Source organism: Capricornis sumatraensis, chromosome 11, assembly GCF_032405125.1.
Source record: "Capricornis sumatraensis isolate serow.1 chromosome 11, serow.2, whole genome shotgun sequence".
Lineage (NCBI taxonomy): Eukaryota > Metazoa > Chordata > Mammalia > Artiodactyla > Bovidae > Capricornis > Capricornis sumatraensis.
The window spans coordinates 97,648,526-97,661,447 of NC_091079.1; positions in this window are offsets into that span (position 1 = coordinate 97,648,526).

Consider the following 12,922-nt stretch of genomic DNA (forward strand, 5'->3'; position numbering starts at 1 on the left):
ATGATACCACCCTTATGGCAGAAAGTGAAGAGGAACTAAAAAGCCTCTCAATGAAAGTGAAAGAGGAGAGTGAAAAAGTTGGCTTAAGACTCAACATTTAGAAAATGAAGATCATGGCATCTGGTCTCATCACTTCATGGGAAATAGATGGGGAAACAGTGGAAACAGTGTCAGACTTTATTTTTTTGGGCTCCAAAATCACTGCAGATGGTGATTGCAGCCATGAAATTAAAAGACGCTTACTAGTTGAAAGATATAACCAACCTAGATAGCATATTCAAAAGCAGAGACATTACTTTGCCAACAAAGGTCCATCTAGTCAAGGCTATGGTTTTTCCAGTGGTCATGCATGGATGTGAGCGTTGGACTATGAAGAAACCTGAGCACCAAAGAATTGATGCTTTTGAAGTGTGGTGTTGGAGAAGACTCTTGAGAGTCCCTTGGACTGCAAGGAGATCCAGTTAGTCCATCCTAAAGGAGACCAGTCTTGGGTGTTCATTGGAAGGACTGATGCTGAGGCTGAAACTCCAATACTTTGGCCACCTGATGGGAAGAGTTGACTCACTGGAAAAGACCCTGATGCTGGGAGGGATTGGGGGCAGGAGGAAAAGGGGTTGATAGAGGATGAGATGGCTGGATGGCATCACTGACTCAATGGACATGAGTTTGGGTAAACTCTGGGAGTTGGTGATGGACAGGGAGGCCTGGCATGCTGCGATTCATGGGATCACAGAGTCGGACAACACTGAGTGACTGAACTCAACTTAACTGAGATGCTCTATGGTGATTAAAGGGATGCAAAAATAGGAAATGGGTTAGCCAGCTAGCCCCTAGCATCTGTTTTAGGCTTTCCATATTCTCAGTGATTTGTTTAACTTACCGTCATTGTTTTACCCATCTTAATTACTTTGCCTCAGAAGCAGAACATCACCATATTACAAGGAAATAATAGTGGCAAAATTCTGATAATGGGAGGGTGGTCATATTTTTGTAGAAGCAAGATAGACAGTATCCACACATCTCAATCTTTAAGGATTCTGTTCAGTTCAGTTCAGTCACTCAATCATGACCGACTTTTTGTGACCCCGCAGAGGGCAGAACATCAGGCTTTTCTGTCCATCACCAACTACCAGAGCTTGCTCACACCCAGGTCCATCAAGTTGGTGATGCCATCCAACCATCTCATCATCTGTCATCCCCTTCTCCTCCTGCCTTCAATCGTTAATATGAGGATATTTTTTAGAATTTATGAACACATTCATATGTTCTAGAAATGTGCTTTTTCACAGTATAATATTTCAACCTGACACATACCTATTTTAATTAGCATGCAAAAGCTTTCAAATTTCCAAAACAGATTCACTGAAGCATTTATTGCAAAAGACTAACAAAAATTAAAGAGAAAAATGGGGCCTAAAACTAAAGCTAAACACTAATTCTTTGGAGAATTGGAAACACTTCCCTCTGTGTTACAAATCTCTGCAGGGTTAAAGGTGTGGTTTAAAGTTCAATTTTCCCCCACCCCAAACCTCTAATTTGGCCTATTCTTAACAAATCTTTAACAAATCTTCACCACAAATATTACTAACTATGAGATGTCTGTCTACATGTTTGTGTGTGTATTTATGCACATAGGTTGTGTGTGTGTATATATATATATTTTACCTTCAAATGGTATTGCCAAAATTTATTTGTTAAAGAGCTCATTTAGTTGATTTGAAGGCATCTGTTTTTAAGAACTGGGCATTCTAAACTACTCAGAACTATAACAACAACCAAAGAGAAAACACTCACCCAGATGTTTTTCCAGTTCACCTTGTCACAGGAAAATAAAGGCAAGTCTAGGAGGATGGTCATGCCTGGTCGTAAGTGAGTCCCTAGGGGGGGCCACAAAGCGAAGGTCCTTGAATTCTCTCAGGAGGGAATTCAAGATAAAGGCACACTACAGTGAAAGCAGTGATCACAGTTCTTAGGTATAAAATAAGGAAGTGTACTGAAAAGTGGTATGCTTAACTATTGGATGTAAAGAATCTTATTAGCAATTAGCCTTTATTTACACAAAACAAGACAAACAAACATGCACCTTAATATATTGGTAGTAACCAAGTGGAATTAATGAGTCAAAACAACAACAACAACAACAACCACAACAAGGGTCCCTTCTGCGTTACTGGCTTGGACTGGGGAAAGGAAGCCAATAGGCTCCAAGCAATGGGGACAGCAAAGTGAGTCCAAAGAAAAGCAGGAACTGCAGCGCCCACCAGCTCGGAAAACAAGCCAAACAGTTGAGGAACCACGAGCAATCTCTAGTGTGGAACCTGGGAACGGAATTAAGGGCTAGGGTTTTCAACCCAAAAACATGAACACGGATTCAAAAGTCCAAGTTATCCACTCTGGACAGAACCGTCTGTCAGCCCAAACATAAGAAAACGCAGAGCTCAAACAGAGGCAACCTGCCTGCGTTCCTCATTGATCCCTTGTGCTATTGGAAGTTTGCTTTGGATCCCATCATTGCCACCAAATCTATTAAAAAAAAAATCAACTAAGTAAATCTGAAGATGCAATTAGTCTCTTAAGCAATTCACAACCTGGCAGTATCCCATTCTAGAAAGTGGAGAGATGTTCCAAAGAATTCTACAAAATGGAAGATTCTCGTAGAAGCAAGGTGTAGCAGGGATGCTTTTAGCAGAAGGAAAGAAGGAATTGTTTCTTTCCAGGTTAACTTCTTTGGGGAGAAAGGCAGGAGTCTATCATGAGGATTACCTCTTCTTCCTTGGGGGAAAGGAGCAGGCCTCCCGTGGCAGATTTGCCTCATTGGTGCTGACAAGAAAGCTCCAAAGTGGCTGATTAAGGTTACATTCCTGGAAAAGGGGAAACTGCAATCCGGTTGGGTATTAAATCGAGGTTTGGTACCATGAGATTCAAAGGCAAGTGAAGTCACTCTGGGCCTGTGGTTTTCTCTTTAACAACTTTTACAATATTGGCTCAGGTTTTTATCAGTTATTGAGCTTCCTGATAATTTTGTTCAGAGAGATTTTGGTCAATTTAACCTCTTATAGGGCATCACATTAATTAGCTGGATCAATTATTTAAGATGATACATCCAGGTGGTTAGGAAGTCATGGGTACTTTATAGGTTCCTTGTTAAATTACTTCTGTGCTTGGAAAACAGAGATAAGTCACATGAAAATTCAGGCTCCCGCTGTCTCAATTACTTTCTGAGTGTCTTACCAAATTACATCCTCTGTGTTACATCTTCCTCAATTTGAAAGAAGTTAAATTTGAGGTGATTCTCATTTTGTTTTAGAACCAACGATACCAAACTTGCTTTCTTACCTTTCTGCATGAACTGTTGTGAGCTAGAGCAATTTCAAGCTGACCAAGGCTGAAATACAAGTATCAGTAGTACTTTATCCTGACGATCCCTTGTCCAAACTTCTTGGGTGTGTAAATTGTGGTGCATACTATCCAAGGAAAGTTTATATAGGTAAGTCACAGAAAAGAAATCTAGGATTTTGTTGTTGCTGCTATTTGATTCTGTTTTAACAATGTCAAGTATTATTGAGCAAATAACCATTTTTGATCTAGAGGCAATTCCTGGTTCACTATGATGCTCGTATAAAACCCCAACAATGATATAGCCCAGAGTTCTCTGATCCACCAACCATAATCACGTGTGTTAGGTAATTCTTCACGATCATGTGGAATTAGGCCTCCAGACTAGATCTGACAATCTCCTGAAAACTAAGCTACTAGTGTGTTGATTTTACTGCCTCTTCTCAAACAACTCACATTTGTGGTGAAACAGTTTTCATGCAAATTCCTTATGACCTCCTGAATGAAGTTTAAGTGAACCTGGTTTATTAATGATTCTGCTTGAAAAGTTAGAAGGAATAAGAAAGTAAATACAGTGTACTTTAGTGACACACTCAGGGCCCTCAAAAAACAGAAAGAAAGAATCTTTTCTGTAAACACTTAGCAGCATGTCAAATTTCGATATCGACTGGAAGGAGAGGAGGGCTAAGTTAAAGATACACATGTAGGGCAAAGACTCTTGGTTTGTACAGTTTATCTGGAAGTTGAAAGAACCTGGGGCATGGATAATAAGCGGATTTGGTCAAAAGGTATATGGATCCTCTCTCAAAATGAACATAGATTGCTAGAATGTTTTATTGGAAAAAAAAATACCTTTGCAAAGTCAAGCAGGCAAGATGACATTCTCTGTGGCAATCAACAAAAATTCTTGCTTCATAAGCTGACTGGTTATGATAGAAGGAACAGGGGTTGCATAGATTTAACACAGAGTATCACACAGCAATCTGACTTTGTTATTACCACTGCTCGTGTCCATTTGCTGCATATATATATATATATATGCATTTTCTAGAAATGTGGAAATAGATGGTTTTAAACTCTAATATTACAGAGATCATTGACTTTACTGGAAAATCCCATGGACGAAGGAGCCTGGTGGGCTGCAGTCCATGGGGTCGCTAAGAGTCGGACACGGCTGAGCAACTTCACTTTCACTTTTCACTTTCATGCATTGGAGAAGGAAATGGCAACCCACTCCAGTGTTCTTGCCTGGAAAATCCCAGGGATGGGGAAGCCTGGTGTGCTGCCGTCTCTGGGGTTGCACAGAGTCAGACACAACTGAAGTGACTTAGCAGCAGCAGCAGCAGCATTGACTTTACACCTTAATCAAAGATTTCCAGAAACTTTAAATGAGATGATTTTCACTCAACTAGAAAAGAGATAAATGTCACTTAGAAAAGTTGTAGAAATAATGTGACTTGGGTTATCTGTTTAAGGGAGAGTTGAGAGTGAACATCTATGCTGTGAACAGGGAAATGAAGATATACAGGATTTTTGAATAGTCAAAATGCTAAAATGTGTACTTATTGAAATGTACTTCAGTTTTACTCCTGAAAGACCCCAAGAGCAAAACTTGAACTTGCTATAGGCTGGTAACTATTTACCTAACATTTACATTGTATGAAATACTATAAGTAGTCTAGAGAGGATTTAAAATATATAGGCGTATGTGTGTAGGTTATGTAAATACCATGCCTTTTTATGGGCTTCCCTGGTGACTCAGACGGTAAAGAATCTGCATGCAATACAGGAGACCAAGTTTCAATTCCTGGGTTGGGAAGATCTCCTGGAGAATGGAATGACAACGCACTCCAGTATTTTTGCCTGGAGAATCCCATGGAAGGAGGAGCTTAGCAGACTACAGTCCGCACGGTTGCAAAGAGTCGGACAGGACTACATGGCTAACACTTTCACTTTTTCACATGCCATTTCAAATAAGGTACTTGAGCATCTATGGATTTTAGTATCCCTGATCCTTGAAGTGTCCTGGAACCAGTCTCCCACTGACATTGAGGGAAGACTGTATAACGCCTCTGTTTTTAATAAGGGAAAAATTAAAACAGTGCAAAGTGAAAATTCAGGCTTTTATTGAAAACTGCATTCACATAGTCTTCTCTATTATTTTTAACTTATGAATGCTATTTTTAAACCCTACACATTATTATCACATGTGGGACTTCTAAGGATGGCTAAGGTATTTTATTGTAACTGCAACACAACCAGTTCAAAAGACAAGCTGTTTAAATTGGTTCAGGGCGGATCACCAGTTAGAAAGCACCACTAAAGATCCTTGTTGTCGGGACTTTCCTGGTGGTCCGGTGGCTAAGACTCTGTGCTCCCACGCAGGGATCCAGGTGTGATCCCGAGTCAGGGCACTAGATCCCAGAAGCCCCAACTAAGAGCTCACATTCTACAAGGAAAGATCCCACACACCACAACTGAGACCCAACGTGGCCAAACAAACATTTAAAAGATCAAAGAGTTCTTGCTGTTAATGATGCTTTGTTCCAGGGTTGTTAGCTGTGAAGGGAAGCATCCTTCAATATGGATTTTTAGTTCAGGTCATTTGTCCTTTGTTTTCTAGTTGTATAAATTGGCAATGGGATGTGAAAAAGGCCACTTACAGCAGAAAGAACTGTTTCTATCCAACAATGCCTGACTTAAAAACTGCAAGCTTTTGGCAGTTATTTGTTACAGGTTAATCATTTATAGGTTACTGTCCAGCAGGACAGTCACTTGTGGGTTCAAAACGCAAAAGTTTTAGTAACCAGTAGAAGGAAGACAAGCAAGTTATTACCTGTAGACTACTGGGGACAAGTTCTAACATTTGAAATAGCTTGATGCAGCTCTTTCATGAAGTCATCCTAAGATACCCATTCTGATAAGAAATCTTGCTATGTCTGAAAGTATAAAATATCAAAAGGTTTTGCCTATTTTCATTTGCATTTCACTTGTTAAGCACTCGGAGGTGAGGATCAGCCTTATTATAGAGATGATGATGAAGCACGTATGAAAGGCAGATAAATACTCAGGACGTGCGTATGGAGCACTTAGCTGTATAGGAAAGGGGTATCGGTTTTTAAAAGCATATTGTCTGCACTATATACTAAGAGCCACTTTGAGCAGTTCATTCCTCAAATTCTCAGATTTCCTCCTTAAAGTCATATTTTAAATTGGTGGAGTATTTTTCTACTAAATAATTGTGTATGTTATCTTGCCTGGGGCCAGCATGAGGAATTCCGCCCATGGCAAAGGTCATGGGGAAGGAGGCTTGGCATACGCAAAGGCGTGATCAAGCCTCAGGAAACCCCCTGTTCCCGAGCATCTAACCCCAAAGCCAGAGTCTGTTTTGTGCTCTCACCTACACCTCTGACTTTACGGGGGGCTCTCCCCCATAACCGTTTCTCTCGGAGAAGGAGTAAACGTGCAGCTCCAAGGCAATAAAAATTCTTGGGCGTGACAAGAGTGTTTCAGCCTACGGATTCCTTTGAAGGCTATCTAGCCCACCTGTATAGGTTTGTCCGGCCACATGTGATTGTTTATAGCCTCCCAATCTGAGAGGCACGAGATGTTTTAGACTTACTAAAGGCAAATTCTCTTGTGGAGTTAGAAATTATTAGTATAATGGGTTGGTTAGGAATTATATTGGTGAAGGGTTTTTTCATTTGTTGTGTCAATAATTGCTGCTAATTCCCTGCTCTGGGTGGGACAAGGATGTCTCAGGTCAAACCTCTCTGCTGACAGACTAGCTTGTGTGACAGGATTATCCATACTCCTGCCACATGATTGTTTACTACCTCTCAACCATAAACAGCACAGAGAGTTTTGGAGTATTTGGAGAGTCTTAATTAGCATAGGGCTTTTTCTTCTTGAGTCATTGATTGCTGCCAGGCCTCTATATCCTTAGGCACTTGGGAATATATTAATTAATGTATTTGGAATATAGAAAAGGAAATACAGTAGTTTTTGATGTTAGCAATACTAGACTTTTTGAGTTAATGGATTTTCTCTTTTGTAATAGATCACTGTACTTTGTTATAAATCACTGTGTCCTTGCTATGTAAGAATGTAACTTTATCATATTTTAAGACTAAACAGATCTTAAGAGGAGCATTGGTGAAAGGATTTTCATTTGTTAGGCTGATGTTTGCTGCTAAATCTCCATGTTCCCTACCCTTATAATGAATATAACTAGCATATAGGAAGAAATAAGTATTAACCTTTAAGCATATAGGAAGAAATAAGTATTAACCTTTAAGACTAATCATGTTAACCTTGGGTTAAATAAATTCCTTTCTTGATTGTAACTCACTACACCCTCACCCTATAGGAATGTAACTTTATTTGGAGGGTGGTGCCTGGTTTAAGAAAAAACACCCTTGGAAGAAATAAGTTTTTTGGTTATCAGAAAGAAAGGATCATAAAATGTCTGCAGGTCTCACTCATGGGCAGAAGATGATGTACCTTTTTTTATACATTTATGTGAAGCACCTGATTTTGATAAAGGTCAGGACTGCTGACCCCCGCGTGACTCTGTATTCATCCCTATGTGTAACAAAAGGTATATAAGCAAACCCAAAAATAAAGAAATTGGATCAGTTTCTGGAAAGACTGATTCTCCCATGTCGGTTCTTTCTTGCTCCCGTTTTTCTGGCTGAATTCCCATCTGGAGCATGGATGCTATTCCACGTAATCTAAGTTATTCAGCCTCTTTTTCTCCACTGATCTTCCTACTACACTATCCATTTCTAATCTCGCTTTATCTGTGATTAAATATGTATTTTTCCAAAGACGCCGACTCCGTCCCCACCTTCGAATCACCCTGGATCCACCGGGGCTGGACCCCAGCATTATCTTTTCCATTAACAAACCTAAAAGTGTCTCAACTTTTGTTGTAAACTGTTTAACGTGTTAATCTTACCAAATAAGTCGATAAAATATAAAGACAAGAAATTATGGGAAAGATATTTGAGCCATAATGATTCCTTACTTTCATTTCCATACCACAGACTAAATCTTTAATATTTTCTAATACTTAAAATAGTACTTGGTGTTATGAAGGTATATTCATAAATAATAGCTTTAGAGATTAAGTATTAATATTATGGAAGCTCACTCATTACAAATAAACTTTACAAACATATTTCTTTTTTATTTTTCGTTCTTTTGCAAGTGTAAATGGATATTGTGAAGCTCTGCAAAGACCTCTTCCTAGACAAAGAGGTTATCAAGAGTTGGGTATGTTACCAAAAAGGCAAAACATTTAAGATGGAAATTCTTAAAAATAAATTTGAATTTAGACTGCTTGTTTATTGTTCTGAGATTTCTGTCTCTGAGTAAAAATAAAGTGAAAACCAAACACTAAATGATTTTTCCTTTTATTTTTTAAAATCTTAATGACAATGGCTAATATGAAAGAGGACTGGGAACTGGAGAGGATTGCTTTGTCTGCTCAGCTCCTCGAGAAGGAGGATCATTCGTGGCCCCCTTGCCCATGCCACCTCCCCGGGTGCAGTATCACGGGGTGCAGTGGAACCTTCCTCTGTCACAAGTACACAGTCAGAGCGGCTAACTCTGGTTTTGAGAGTTACTGAGCCACTGGGCAAGCAGAGTGAGTGGAGCTGTTGAGAGGCACTGAAGGGGCGAAGAGAAAGAGGGAATGCTGGCTTTCCATAGGAGGCGTGAAGAGGTTGGGTTTCTGTCATCTGCGGACACACACGTCCCCGGGGCTGCAGTGATACAAAGGAACGTGTTGGAGACTAAAAGCCACATGTCTACCTTAAAGAGCGCTTCCTCTGAATGCGGAAGTCCCAGAGGTAAGAGTTTGGTGGCTTCACCCACGGTGAAAACTAAAGCAGAAGGGCGGGGGGACTAGAGGCAGCCCTGCTTGAGGGGAGGCGGCGGAGGGGACGCTCCAGAGCGAATCGTGAAGAATCAGCAGTCTCTTCAGAAGCCAGCATTTGGATCCCTTAGCAGGATAGATAATAAAGGTCACTGTGTGCCACATTAACGAAGTTACCAAGAAGGGAAACGCCTTTCCCATGGTCGACACGCTGCTTCGTCGCTTCAGTCCTGTCGGACTCTTTGAGACCCCATGGATGGTAGCCCACCAAGGCTCCTCTGTCCGTGGGATTCTCTCTGTCCCTGAAGTGGGTAGTCTTTCCCTTCTCCAGGGGATCTTCCTGACTCAGGGATCAAACCCAGGTCTCCCGCATTGCTGGCAGATACTTTACAGTCTGAGCTACCAGGGAAGTGTAGGAGGGATTATAGTCAAAAGGAGAAAACGAAAAAATTCTGAGGATGGGTCCTGGGTACAGCCTTGCTTGCTACATCGAGGAAGATGATGAAAAACTAGCAAAAGGAGCTCAGAAAGGAGTGGTTAGTCAGGAAGAAAGCAATTCAGGGGAGAGAAGGATGACCCAGAAGCCCAGAAGAAAACGGTGAAAGAGAGGAGCATTAGCTAGGGGGTATGCTGTTAGTTGTTGAGTAAACTGAGGCTGAGAACCACTGCTCTGTTGGTGTGGGTGTTATCAGTGGTCTTCACCACAGTATTATCAGCTGAAAGGTGGGGAGATAACCTGACAAGACTTTGTTTTTGAGGTAATTAAAGGATGAGGAGACAAGATGGAGACTAGAAACAACATCCTAAAATAATTTTACTATCAAAACTTAAAATTGATATTTATAGCCAGGCAAGAAAAATGTAAACAGAAGCATTTTTCTCTGCCTTGGGTCGCCTCACCTCCCACCTACTGAGGAACATGTATGTGCATTCAGTTCAGTTCAGAGGCTCTCTGAGACCCCATGGACTGCAGCATGCCAGGCCTCCCTGTCCATCACCAGCTCCTGGAGTTTATTCAAACTGCGCTATGCTGCTGAGTATCTGCATTACGCATCAGCTAAAACTCCTCCATCAGAAGGAATACCTGCTCAACCACAAAGAGCAACATTCTCCTAGTATCAGAATGACAACTTTTTAAAAGATAATATTCCTTCTTTATTTTATAAGAGACCGCAATGATGCTTGCTGCTGCTGCTAAGTCGCTTCAGTCTTGTCCGACTCTGTGTGACCCCATAGATGGCAGCCTACCAGGCTCCTCCGTCCATGGGATTTTCCAGGCAAGAACACTGGAGTGAGTTGCCATTGCCTTCTCTGCAATAATGCTTAGATCCGAATTAAATTGTCAATAATATGACATTTAATGTATAGTCAGTCCTCTGTGTCAAAAAACTTATATAACTATGCCCAGGAGACCTGTGTTTGATCCCTTGTTGGGAAGATCCCCTGAATAAAGGAATGGCAACCCACTCCAGTATTCTGGCCTGGAGAATCCCATGGACAGAGGAGCCTGGTGCGCTACAGTCCACAGGATCTGAAAGAGTCAGACAGGACTGAGCAAACAACACTTTCACCTTCACTGACTTCAACAGGGCAGAACAGTTCTCAGAACTTTCTGAGGTGCTCTTCTTGGAGGTAATAATTTTCAAATTTCTGTTTCTAAGATTGATCAATTTTTCACTGACATGGTATAATAATGAATGAGGAGAAAGTCAGAGGGGGGTATGGACACATTAAAAGTACTTTGAGATGATAAAGAATATAGTATATTTCAACAATCAGCTAGAGGCTGCATCGGAACACGGACTTGCATGTATCCACACGAGATGAGGCCTGACTCCCCTGTGGAAACCCCAGAGGAACCCCGAGATCCATGTCAGCACTGGAGAGGAACCCTGAGGTTCTGGCCTCGGCTCCAGATGAGGACTGCGGCCCTGGCAGCAACTGGAGAAGAATCCTGAGGGGCCCCTCGCAACTCGCATGGAGACTGGCCTTTCCTGAGGCCACACGAGCAGGTCCCTGAGGTCCCCATCTTAACTCAAGAGGAACCCCAAGTTTCCTGCCACAACTTGAGAAAACCCAGGATATTCTCCCCTCAACGCGAGATGGGGCCCTTTTCCGCTGCGGCATCTCAAGAGAAATCCAACCTGCCGGGGTCGGCCTCTAGCTGATTAAATTGAACCCAAGCAGGGGGTCCTGGAACAAACAATCTGTACCCAGTTGTTCAGAAGTACAGCCAACAACCTGGGCTTGCTTCTGGGGTCTGAAGGAGGGTAGGCTGTCTTGTGGGACTGAATCCTGAACCTGTGGAATCTGACTCTATCTCAAGGTATACAGTGTCACAATTGTAGAACTGAGATAAACATTTTACTTAGCAATGGCCACAGGACTGGAAAAGGTCACTTTTCATTCCAATTCCAAAGAAAGGCCAAAGCCAAAGAATGCTCAAACTACCACACAGTTGCGCTCATCTCACACACTAGTAAAGTAATGCTCAAATTCTCCAAACCAGGCTTCAACAGTATGTGAAATGAGAATTTACAGATATTCAAGCTGGTTTTAGAAAAGGCAGAGGAACCAGAGATCAAATTGCCAACATCCTCTGGATCATGGACAAAGCAAGAGAGTTCCAGAAAAACATCTACTTCGGCTTTATCGACTATGCCAAAGCCTTTGACTGTTGGATCACAATAAACTGTGGAAAATTCTTCAAGAGATGGGAATGCCGGAGCACCATGGCATCACCGACTCGATGGACGTGAGTCTGAGTGAATCCGGGAGACGGTGATGGACAGGGAGGCCTGGCGTGCCACGATTCATGGGGTCGCAAAGAGTCGGACACGACTGAGCGACTGAACTGAACTCAACTGACCTGCCCCTGAGAAATCTGTATGCAGGTCAGGAAGCAACAGTTAGAACTGGATCTGAAACAACAGACTGGTACCAAATCGGGAAAGAAGTATGTCAAGGCTATATATTGTCACCCTGCTTGTTTAAATCATATACAGAGTACATCATGAGAAATGCTGGGCTGGAAGAAGCACAAGCTGGAACCAAGACTGCAGGAGAAATATCAATAACCTCAGATATGCAGATGACACCACCCTTATGGCAGAAAGCTAAGGACAACTAAAGAGCCTCTTGATGAAAGTGAAAGAGATGAGTGAAAAAGTTGGCTTAAAGCTCAACATTCAGAAAACGAAGATCATGGCATCTGGTCACATCACTTCATGGCAAATAGATGAGAAAACAAAGGAAGCAGTGAGAGACTATATTTCTGGGCTCAAAATCACTGCAGATGGTGACTGCAGCCATGAAATTAAAAGACACTTACTCTGGAAGAAAAGCTATGACCAACCTAGAGAACATATTAAAAAGCAGAGACATTACTCTGCCAACAAAGCTCTGTCTAGTAAAGCTATGGTTTTTCCAGCAGTCACGTAGGGATGTGAGAGTTGGACTGTGAAGAAAGCTGCACACCGAAAAGTTGATGCTTTTGAACTGTAGTGTTGGAGAAGACTCTTGAGAGTCCCTCGGACTGCAAGGAGATCCAACCAGTCCATCCTAAAGGAGATCAGTTCTGAGTGTTCATTGGAAGGACTGATGCTGAAGCTGAAACTCCAATACTTTGGCCACCTCATGTGAAGAATGGACTCATTGGAAAAGACCCTGATGCTGGGAGGGATTGGAGGCAGGAGGAGAAGGGGA